The sequence below is a fragment of the Chrysemys picta genome, chromosome 1 (assembly GCF_011386835.1).
Source record: "Chrysemys picta bellii isolate R12L10 chromosome 1, ASM1138683v2, whole genome shotgun sequence".
Taxonomy (NCBI): Eukaryota; Metazoa; Chordata; order Testudines; family Emydidae; genus Chrysemys; species Chrysemys picta.
Window position 1 is genome coordinate 202,367,698 of NC_088791.1, and position 12,040 is coordinate 202,379,737.

The 12,040-nt window shown below is 45.1% G+C and overlaps 1 protein-coding gene across 20 annotated transcripts in view; it reads left to right on the forward strand.

Annotated features, from left to right (window-relative positions):
- CASK (calcium/calmodulin dependent serine protein kinase) overlaps nt 1-12,040 on the forward strand; it is a 412,098-nt gene that overhangs the window by 139,566 nt on the left and 260,492 nt on the right. The window contains exon 2 of one of the 20 annotated variants that reach the window (XM_065578689.1): nt 5,057-5,156. The exons of the other annotated variants lie outside the window; for them this stretch is intronic. The gene's annotated coding sequence lies outside the window, so the exon portion shown is untranslated. The remainder of the gene's footprint in view (nt 1-5,056; nt 5,157-12,040) is intronic. 20 annotated transcript variants of the gene reach the window in all.

Genomic DNA, 12,040 nt, shown 5'->3' on the forward strand with positions numbered 1-12,040 from the left:
GGCATTCCCAGCAAACCTTATTGTCGCTTAAATAACAGTTTAAGTCCCAGATCGTCACTGGAAGTTTTTTCAGCAGGCTGGACGGTCCACTGTTCAGGAGCGGGGCACTGCTTTCAGACGGGAGTGATGAATCCAGTTCTTCTGTCCTTCGACCTTTGCTGCTGTATGGGAAACCGCTCTTGGAGAGGCTCGTCCTTCCAGGTCCGAACGAGTACGGAATCGCCTGGCTGCAAGGAGTGTATCGGGGCATCCAGCGGAAGAGGCTGTGAATCTTTGGTGTACCTGTGGAGAGAAGAAAGAACAGCAGACAGAGAGTACATGTACTGAGATAAGAAACCATACCCCATTTCCCACTCCCCTGCCAGAACCGGTGTGTTCCGTTCAGAGGCCATGCCCTTCCAAACATAATCTCGAAGGGACTGAGCCCTAATCTCCCCTTAGGGAGAGCGCGGACGCGGAGCAAAACAAGGGGCAAAGCATCAGGCCATCGAAGAGAAGCCTCCTGACAGACCTTTGAGAGGTGTCGCTTAAACTGGAGGGCCACCATCAGGGCCGGCTCCAGGGTTTTGGCCACCCCAAGCAGCCAAAACAAAACAAAAAAAAGCCGCGATCGCGATCTGTGGCGGCAATTCGTCGGGAGGTCCTTTGCTCCCAGCGGGAGTGAGGGACCGTCCGCCGATTTGCCGCCCAAATACCTGGACGTGCCGCCCCTCTCCGGAGCGGCCGCCCCAAGCACCTGCTTGCCAGGCTGGTGCCCTGGCCACCGTTTTGGCAGTGTTGTTACGGCATGGGAAGGCTTCGGGCCATCCGCTGAATCGATCCACCAAGACGAGGAGGTATCTGAACCCTTGGGTCCGGGGGAACTCAGTAAAATCTATTTGCCAAACCAGTCCTGGACCCGGGGTAGGTTCCAGAGTGGCTGGTGGCACTGACACTCCCGGTCAAGGGTTATTCTTTTGGCAGAGCAGACATTCAGCCTGTACCTGGGATGCTATGAGTCTAAGTCCAGAGGTTAGAAAATATTTACTCATAAGCTGGGTAAGAGCCTCCCTGCCAGCGTTTAATTCTTTGTTTCTTCACCAGGGTCAGTTCTTAATGTCTTTTGTAGTCAGGAATCTCTGGACTTTGTGGTTTCAATGAAGCAAGTGTTCCTTCTTCTCTTTTTCTGAAACAGTGTGGTTCAGCATCATACAGGGGAGAGGTTACTAGCACATCACCCTGTAGTGGTTTTGCTTCTTCTAGAAAAATCCAAAGTCACAGTAGGTCTGTCAGTGGACAAGGGAGAGGTTACTAGCACTTCACCTTGTCTTTTTTTTTCTTTTTCCTGCTGTCCAGAAGGCACAGCAGAGCTAGAAGGAGAAATAGGCTTATCAGTCGGAGAGTCCTCCCGAGGTGGAGGGGTCTTTTTACAGTGAGAAGCATGGGTCCAGGCAGGCAGTCCTTGGCACTTCACAGCGGTGTTGGTGGTTAACAGGACTTGGAAAGGGCTTTCCAGTGTGGAGCCAAAGCAGTCTTTCGTTGATGGACTTTACGTAGACTCAGTCTCCTTGTTTCAGTGAATGGCAGGGCTGCTGGGGTCTTCTTTTATCTGTGAGAAAAGAAACCTAACACATTTCATTAATGCCTGGCAGTGTTTTGCAGATCTCATAGTTGCTTGGGCACATTCAGGCCCTCCTTTTCTTGGTTGTCAGCCAAGTCTTAGCTGTGAACAATGTCCTTGGATGGGGCCAGCATCTTATCTTTGGACTGAGCTTGTGAGCTATATTTTTTTCCTCAGTTAACTTGTTCTGTTCTTTTTTCTTCTTCCCTTCTTGGCTTCTTTTAACCTACAAAGGAAACTTCCACTCTTCACTCATACACCTTTTCCCAACAATGAACACATACACATTAGTCGTCTCATTCAATGTATGCCATATACACCCTTCCAGTAAAATAACTTCTATACAGAGCTTTGGAGCAACAAACCAGGATGAGCACACCCACTTTTGAGGAGTCCACTCGGCACAACCTCTGGTGTCCAATAGCTTTCCTTTCTAAAACCTTAAATGCCTTGTCGGCTTCTGAGGACCAGTGAAAGGGATCGTGATCCGCTCCCTTAACGCATTCGTACAAGGGTTTAGCCCACAGTCCAAACTCTGGGATCCATATTCTGCAGAAGCCTGCCATACCCAGAAACGCCCTAAGCCGTTTACGATTGCTTAGGATAGGAACTTGGCAGATAGCATCCTTCCTTTCGTTTGAAAGCTGACACTCCCCCTGCCTTATGTGAAACCCTAAGTATTGTACTTCTGGGAGGGCAATTTGAGCCTTACTCCGTGCTACTCGATATCCTCGGAGTCCAACAAAGTTCAGGAGGCTCACAGTGGCTTTAAGGCAAGGGGTTAGACCCACAGCGGCAATTAACAAGTCATCTACATATTGCAGGAGGAGGACCTTGTCCTCATTGTCCCACTCCTCCAAATCTCTGGCCAGGGCCTGGCCAAAAAGGGTGGGGGAATTTTTAAATCCCTGGGCCACCACTGTCCAGCTAAGCTGCTTTTTAACTCTCCTTTTGTTCTCCCACTGGCTCCACTCTGGGGCTTGCGTGGCTGAGGGCTCAATTGCAAGGAGCATTATCCAGGCATTCTCGGGAGGGGGGGGGGGGGGGGGTTGTAAGGTAAAGGTTACTTCATCCTGGGTGAATTCATACGGCCTGGCCCAATTGTTGTGTCGAACAGCCGAATGGCGGAGACCATGTAAAAAGCAGTTCTTTGTAGGAGGTGAGACGGGTTTGGCCCGCAGGGTCATTAGGGTTCCACCTGGAATCTGCTAGGGGGACCATGTCCGCAGGCACCGGGACATGATTTGGATCCAGGTCATGTCTCCGCTGTGCCTCCTCCCTTGCTTTGGGCATAACCTGATTCCGCTCCACCTCAGACAACAGGGTCCTCATGAGGATATTACAGTCATCCCAGTCAGGCTTGTGGCTGGCCAGTCACCCTTCAAAAACTGAGATAAACTTGCTTAGGTTCGTGGAGAATTCCCCTGCCTGTGCCTTAAAGGCTGCTAGGTCGACTGGGTTAAAAGGCACATGGGTGTAAACCTGCATAGTAGTGGCCTGATTCCTATCCGAGCCATGTCTGGACACCACTGTCTTGGTAATCAACGGATAAAATCCCACCGAGGGAGCGATTTCTGGAACCCGAGACACCCTTTCTTTATATGGTGGGGGTGTGGTAGCCGAAGAGGACACCGGACCTGCCATTACAGCTGTGGGGGGATTCTGGGGACTAACAGTAGCTACTACCGAACCTGTCGGAGTCAAATTACACTTTTGCAAAATATGTTCTATTTCGTAAAGCCATAAACAATTGTGCATGCATATGTTCGTTCCATTTACCCATTCGCTGACAAAACAGGAGTAATTGAAGGATCGTGTTATAATTAAGCGATCCTTCCGGTGGCCACCTTTACTGGTCCTCTAGCTAATATTGAGGCCAGTCTACTGTACAGAACCTTTTAAATCTACTTTTAGTTATTGGATTTGCGTCAAACACTTTCCAATTTGCTAGAATGCATTCTAAGGGCGTACACCGTGCCTTGCCTGTCGTACTCTGTCCCTGCCCCATGGCCTAGGGTGACGCTGGGCATCCCCAGGTCCTAACAGGCAAAAGTCCACACCACTGGACTGTTCCTACCTTATCCAAGGGACCGGTTCCTCACCGTCACCCACAACCGCTTCTCCACTATCCGAGCACGTTGCACCGTTGTGCCCTCCGGGGTCGATCAAACCACGTCTCTGCCAAGGCCCCCGATGAAGTCACCGGTGCGCACTGGGCGTCGGTCATTGCCGCAATCTGTCGGCTGCCAGGAGGGATCCGGGCCAAGCTAAATTTCAGCCTCGAGCCCACCCAGGGATGCCTAAACTGTTGCCAGCACAGAGGGCCCAAGGGGGCAACAGCGGGGTTCGTTGCCCGGTGTGCTTCACGCCAATGAACACACCAGGGTGGAGAAGCAGACAAAGTTTACTCAAGAGCTCTGAATAAGCACTAGGAGACCAGCATGTCTCAAATCAAGCGCACTGAGACAAGCAGTTTTCCCTTTTTATTCTTTTCTTCCTCCCTTACCTCCCCCTTCCTCCCTCTGCAGCTACAGTAAACGACCTTGGCTGCGTAGCTTGTTCGCACTGTTCCTTTCTGCAGGTAATCTTGTCCTTCAGCTAGAAGCATGTAGGTTCCTCTTATCACTACCGCTTGCCAGCTGCTGGCCTGTGAGGTTAGTAAAGGTTAACATGGAGGGGCTTTGGTTCACTTTGGCCTAGAGCGGGGGGGGGCTTCATCGACTCTCGTGGTCTTCCAACCCCCTGAGTTACCTAGGGTGATGCCTAGTGACACCAACAACTCTACCTCGATATAACGCTGTCCTTGGGAGCCAAAAATTCTTACTGCGTTATAGGTGAAACCGCATTATATCGAATTTGCTTTGATCCACCGGAGTGCGCATCCCTGCCCCCCCGGAGTGCTGCTTTACCGCTTTATATCCGAATTCGTGTTATATCGGGGTAGACGTGTAGTGGTATATGGAGAGGGGCTCTGTCCACCCCAGAAAGGCAGGGACACCCCCGGCCCCCCGAATCCAGCTAACATGACAAGGTGGCATGTGGGAGGTCAGACTATAGATGGCCAGTGGCACCCCAGATCCTGGCACCCACACAGGAAAAAGGACTCAGAAACCAATTGGGGGCAAGGACCCCCAGATCCCAGCTCACATGGGAGGGCAGGAAGAAGGTCTCAGAGCTCCCTAAAGGGACGGGGTCCCCAGATGCTGGCATACACATGCAGTACAGGAGACTGCTGACAAGCTGCCCTGCCCTTATCTTCCTCTAGTTCCCCTGCTACGCACCCCCATACCTCCTTTCCAGTCTCTCTCCACGTATCACTTTCCCTGTCAACAAGCATTTACATGATTTAAATTTGTCTTACAAAAATAATTTGATTATATCCTCCCCCCCCAAAAAACCCACCCATCAGTGTCAGGCTGGAGCAAGATTCCTCTTTTTTTCCCATTTTAAATTCAGATTTCCACCCTGCGTTGGATTGTGACTTAGTGCCTGGATGGTGCTTGGATTCAGTGACCGTACCTCACCTGTCGAGCCACACGGGTCCTCTGATGTAGAGGTAGCTTTCCAGATAGTTCGTTTTCTCTCTGTGTGTATGCAATGTAATCCATTAGGTGTGTGAGCCTATAATCGCTTGGTACGCACCTAACTAGAGAAGCAAACTCTTAAAAAAATGTTTTAATTTGATTTTCCGCAAAGGGCTGGTAGGTGCTATGCAGTTTGTTGAGGTAACCCTTAATCATGACCTTGATACGATGATCTGAATCCTGGTTGAGCTCCGTCTGTATGCAAAAAAGTTATCAGAATGTGACAACGTTAGAAAAAGTTGTTTTTTTATCTAGCAGTTCTGTCTTGGGAACTCCCTTGGTTAAGTGACCCCAAATTTGGATCACTGACCCTATCTGGAGCCTCGAGGCACATAAATTTTGGTTACATGGATTGTTTTGAAATAGATTTTAGTGCACTTAAAACAGTTGAACTTTAAAGAGAAAGCTGGTCTTAACCTTAACTCTAGCAGAAGTCCCTCTTTGCTACAATAAAGTATTGTTGGTTTAGGTAAGACACGCATTTAGATGATATCTCAGTAGTTGTAATAAAAATATTTGACTTGTGCTTTGTAAATTGCCATCTTTAGTGAGGGACATAGAGGTGTTTCTGAAAACGAGGAAACAAGGATAAGTTTGTCTACAGTGGAGACTGGCTTTTTAAAATTTCCTTAAAGTTTAAAGCAACAATTGATTGGATGCTGTAAATAGTATTAGTTTCCCATCTTACATAAGATGGGAAAAAAGCAGAGATTGCACAATCCCTGACAAAATGTTATGCATAGGATTTCAAATTGTGTTTGGCTTCTACTTCACTTGCAAATCTAAACCATACCAGTTATTTTTACAAAGCATCTGCTATTCCTCTGCTTTTTTTTCCCCATGGCAGGAACTGTGGCTTTCTACAAGAAGCATAGCTTTCAAAACTGTAATGCTGCTTTGATATTTAAGGTCCCTGACCTCTCTATTAGCATGTTCTTTTGCTTTGCTTTTGGATTCTGTTAATATGGCGGTTTCAATCCAGAAGTTGTTTCCAGATAGCTCAGTTGATGGATTTATACCAGCTCGGAAGATGAAATTTGTGGAGCATAAACATTGCTCTTTCCATTCTAACCAGTGAAGTTTTATAAATTAGTAACAAAGTACAGACAGGCTTGCCAATATCCTTATTCTCGTCTTAGTTTAACCACTCCAAAGCTTCAACTAAATAATGCCACAGAGATCCAGGGAGATCACATGGCCCTCACTAACAAACCGAGGACTTAAAATAATCATACTCAGATTTTGATTTTTATACTTTCTTCATTGTGCCAAGATTCACGGTTCCATTATAATGGGTACGCCAGCCTGCTTGCAGCTTTAGACAGAACCAGACCTGTCAGTCACAGGAAGGAGAGGAATGCTCTCTCCTCTGAAGTTCCCAATTTTTTGCCTCTACAGCATCTGGCGGTCAGTCAGATCCCTCTGCTGCAGAGCTTTTCTGGGGAAAACTCGAAATGCCATTTCAAATTTCTGAGGGCTCATCTACACTACAGACTTGGGTTGACCTAAGGTTCACCTACCCTACTACCGTCGGTGGTGCGCATCCTCAGCAGAGCACTTCCACTGATTTGAAGAGGCGCAATGTGGGAGGCTGAGAGCCAGGGCTCTCAGCTCCATGCAGCTCCCCGCCAGGAGCCCAGCCACCCCCAAGCTTCTCACCTCCCCGCCAGGAGTGGGGAGCCGGATGGGCACAGCCTGCCAGGCAGCCGAGGGCAGCTGGGCTCTAGCTATGCGGCTTTATTGTCGATTTCATGGCTTCATCATGGAGCACTGAAATTGATTAGACAGCCAACAGCCGATGTAAGCAGCACAGAGTCTACACATACGCTGTCAACCTAACGACACTGACATAAGCCCTATGCCTCTCAAGGAGGTGGAGTTATTTTGTCAGTGTAGTAGGGCACTTACATCAATGGACAAGGCTGTAGTTTGTACACTGACATAATTAGGTCAATGTAAGCTGCCTCACATTGACCTAACTGTGTAGTGTAGACCAGGCCTGACTAACAGTTTGGCTCAATATGTCTGTCTAATTCCCAGCCCTGTTCCTGGATTGTATTTTATTTTCTTGGCAAGATTGTCCCCTCAGCTCTTCTCCTTTTGAGGTGTTTGCAGTGGCTGGTGCCCCTTTAGGCTTGAGAGAGAGTGGGATGAACAAAAGCCAGAGGCAAAAGGAAAGGCTTGTGTCTCTCTCTTTCCTCTCTTATTGACTATCTCATTAAGGATCTGTGACTGTTCTGGGTGGAAGGCAGTTCTCCCTGTCAGCCCACTCTGGCCAGGTTTATCACAGGCTGGATTGAAGAAGAAAGTTCTGCTGTACAAGAAGGAGGCACCATCTTGGCAATTTGATGTGGTTGGGATTTCCTTAGACTCTGGCCCCCCGCAGGAAAGTTGCTGGCTGGCTCTAGCCTCTCCAGCAGGGGGGTGTGTGTGTGTGTGTGTGTGTGTGTGTGTGTGTGTGTGTGTGTGTGTGTGTGTGTGTGTGTGTGTGTGTGTGTGTGTGTAATCTTGTCCATCATGCCTCTTCCCTGATGTCCATGCCCTGGCCCCTTGCTCTGGGGGACCAACCCCACCCCCATCCCACTGTGCCCCCATTGCCCCTCCCTCAGCCCCTCATTCCAGGGACCATCCCCTCACTCTGCTCCACCTAGGGTGACCAGACGTCCCGATAAAATTGGGACCATCCCGATATTTAGGTGTTTGTCCTGTGTCCTGATCGATCTTTGGTTGTCCCAAATTTTTTATTTATTTATTTTTGCTCCGCCTTTTTTTTTTTTGCCTTTTTCTTTTTTTTGCTCCGCCAGTGGACCTTCCCGCGCCGCCCCCCCCCCCCCCCCCCAGTGTCCTGATATTTTCTTCCTCTCATCTGGTCATCCTAGCTCCACCTTGCCCCGATTGGGCAGGCAGGCTCTGTATTGGCTCTGCAGGCAGCAGGTGAATCCCGGGACAGGAGGAAGTGAGTGATGGGAGGGAGGAGCTTGACACAGCAAGCCCAGAGGTGCTGGGGCTATGAACTGCCAAGCCTAGCAGTGCCAGGGCTCAGCCCCGGCAAGCCCTGGCACAAATGAAGCACTGCTTATGGTCCTTTCTAACCCTATGGTTCTATGAGTCTAGTTAGAAGGGCGACTCCAGTGAAGATGATAGCTTGCTGTAAATAGTTTGTACTTTTAGTTTGTTGACTAGGGAGAGGAACTTTTGGTAACCGTGGAATATGAAGTGCCATCTCCAAAGTACTACACTGAAACTGCCTAACTTACTTTACGTAATGTTCTCATACTAAACTGTAGTCTTAAGATCTCTAGTTTCCAGCTTATTTTTTCTACCTTCTGTGTCCACCAGGTTCCATATCATGAATAGATTAAAATGCAAAGCAAATACAGATGTAATTAGGTTTAAAATTAATCCACTGACACTGTTTGAGATATTGAAGTAAAATGCTTCATGGGATGATGATGATGATATATAATATGGCGTAGGGCTGCTGCTTCTGTGAAACCTCCTCACAGAACATTCTTTTCCTCTTTTCCATTTTAATCTGATTACACTTTTCTTTCATTGCTTTCTTGTTTTGGATGAGTAAGGAGCCAGTGAAAAATGTCTGCTTCTTTTTGCTTCCTTCACTACCTCTTTGTTCATATTTTTTTGTTGAGTTTAGGTTTTTTTGCCTTGTGCTTATCCCTACATTTTTTCCCCCTCATTTAAAGTATGCTTTCCCATTTAATCGAAAGAATTTATATCTAAAAATGGTTCCCTGAAAAAAGTAATAGTGGGAAACCAACCTTGCTGAAATGAAAGGGAAAATACTGCTCTAAAGGTGCCTGTATTTTGCGTGAAGGGGAAAAGGATGTAAAATGAATTAAGCTGCTGCTTAAAGTGGCATCAAAACATTTTCTTGATGAATTTTACATGTAATGGTCTAAATAAAAAGAATGGGGGGGAAAGGGTATAATTTTCCATGTCATGTTTTTGTGCTAAATATGACCCAGAAGATCGAAAGTGTGGTCCTTGTGTAAGCTTTGGAGTTGTGTGTAAGAAACACCACCACAGTCATTAGCCAGATTCTTTTAAAATCAGCTATGTCTACACTACTGCATATGTTAGCAAAACTTATGTTGCTCAGGGGTATGAATATTCCACCCCCGAGCGACATAAATTACACCAACATAAGTGCTAGTCACACAGCTTATGCCACTTGCTCCCTCCTGTCGGCATAGAATTTCTTTGCCAGATGCACTGCAGCGGCCCAGCTGTATTAGTACAGCTGCACTGCATGTGTAGATATGGCCTAAATCAGAAGGCTAGAAACAGTTTAGATACTTTTCTCTCATTTTGTACTGCTCCTGAGTCAATTTAGAGAATGTAAAGCACTTGCAGAAAGAGGATTATTTTGTATGTACGGAATGGGACAAGCGATGGAAACATTGCCATACTTTCCCAGACATTTATGTACCAATAACTATACTCAGATCATTTAAATTTTTTCTTAGAATGTTCAGTGTAAATTTTATGTTCTCATTTGTCAATTCCTCTCAAAGGGAAATAAAGCAGTGATGTAATCTTTACATGTGACAACTAAAATAGGTGCAAAAATGCATGATGTGTACAAATTATTACTCTTCATGATTGTAGCTGAAATCCTGATATCCTGGAAAAGGAAGTGGGGGGAGCAAGATGCCTAGGAAGACCCAAACCACATAATTAAAATAACAATAATTCAGATTACCTACTCAACATCTCCCATCACAGATTAGCCATTAGAACTGTCAGCAGGTTCTCCAGTTTGAAGGTAAATTGATTATTAAGGATCAGATAAAGTGAAAGAGAGAATGACTGATGACCAACTCGTATGTTTTTTTTAATAAAATGGATACCTTACATTTTGAATTGAATCTATGTAATAAAATATCATGATTTCTGATAGAAGTTCCTTATACAAAAGGTCAGCACCCAATACACACTAATCAAATAAATTGTCAGGGTTCTGTTGGAACTTTGTTGAAATCAAACTGTCTCTGAAACTTTCTGATTTTGATGAATCTGCACATTTTGAAAACAAATGGAATTTTCCATCCAGCTCTAGTGTTGACCTTTCAGTGTCCGAAATCTTTAATGAGAGCTATATCTTACTAAATATATTGAGATGATTGGATATTTAGATCAAAAACGTCCAGTAACCATTTTATTAAAAGAAAACATACAGGTTGGCCTCAGTTGTTTGGGTTTTTTCCCCACCAAGGTCACCCATATTTCTCATTTCCCTCCTCTCATTCGATCAGATTTCAAGACAGTGATTCAGAAACTGATTTTCTTTACCTAATGGCCTTGTTGTTCTGTTTTCCCCCAGATAAATTACCTTACAGTAGCTTTTTTTGCTGCCTTTCTGGTTGGAATTGAATAAATCAAGCTATTTAATTGTCCGTATAGCTTATGTGAAAGGCGTTGATTAGTTCTTAAAGATTCACCACTTAGTAATTTAGCCTTTTGTTATTGGTATGGTGTGGTGAGTCAGAAGTTATCTTTGCAGAGGTATTTTTGTATAAGAATGCCTAATTATGAAAAGATTTCTTCTATTCTTTTCCTTCTGTTTTTGAAAGGATTTTTTATAATATAATACAATTTTATTCAAGTCTTTTCTTGAGAACAAGCTGTATTAAAAAGTCATGCCAGATTTACTGGTGTTTTGCTTTTCATAGCATTTGATTAAAAAAAAAAAAGTTTTATTGCACCAGAACAGTTTTATACAATAATCCTTTATCTCTGTATCAGAAACAGCTACATATCTGGAATTTGACAAGATAGTTATCACTTCTGTTTGTGCCATATTAGTTTTACTGCTGCTTAGTCAGGGTTTTCTTTTCATTTTGTAGTAGAAATACATAAGGAATTTGTAGGGAACAAAGGCCTACGTGCGCTTGATTTTCTTATCGCTGCAGTAAAAGATCTTAATCTAAGGTTGGGTCTACTATCAGATTCCACACACACCCCCCACCCAGATTTCTCAGTGTTGATGCCACCAGTTCAGTGCTACCAGTGGAAGAGTTAGTGTAGGTATGGCTCCAGCTGCCCACTGTGTGAGAGCATTCTTGAGCATGTAGTCAATGCAAGAGTCTGGCACTGAAAAGATAGGTGATCCATTTACAGACTGCAGTTGATGTGAATACACATTTATGCAACATTTTGAAGCATACAGCTTAAAATGATAGTAGTTATATACTGGTCATATGAATGCCCATATTGGGTCAGACCAAAGGTCCATCTAGCCCAGTATCCTGTCTTTTGACAGTGTCTAATGCCAGATGCTTCGAAGGGAATGAACAGAACTGGGCAATCATCAAGTGATCCATTACCCTGTCATCCATTTCCAGAATCTGGCAGTCAGCGGCTTAGGGACACCCAGAGCATAGGTTTGCATCCCTGACCATTTCGGCTAATAGTCATTGATGGACCTATCCTCCATGAATTTATTTCGCCTATCTAACTTGTCCCACAGTTTCTACCATAGCAATGGTGGAACATATTCAGATTTTATCATGGAGCTCTGTTGATACAAATTCAGTATAACAAGAGAACATTTTTAAAGGATGGGTCTAAATGGCAATGTCATAATGAAAGTGGCCCATATTAGGTGTGATTTCTGATGTTTCAGCAAAATTGGAAGCAAATGTTGGATCATCGGATTTCTAGAAATCAACTTCTAGAGAATAAATTATTCCTAACTTTACTCATTCCATTCTTTCATAGAAATTATCCCGTCTTGTTCCAGTTAACACTATCCAAGCTTTTCTGAATAAATTTAAATTAAAAGAAAAAAACTCATTTGTTCCAACATCACATAACTGTGCAGTATATAAGTGTA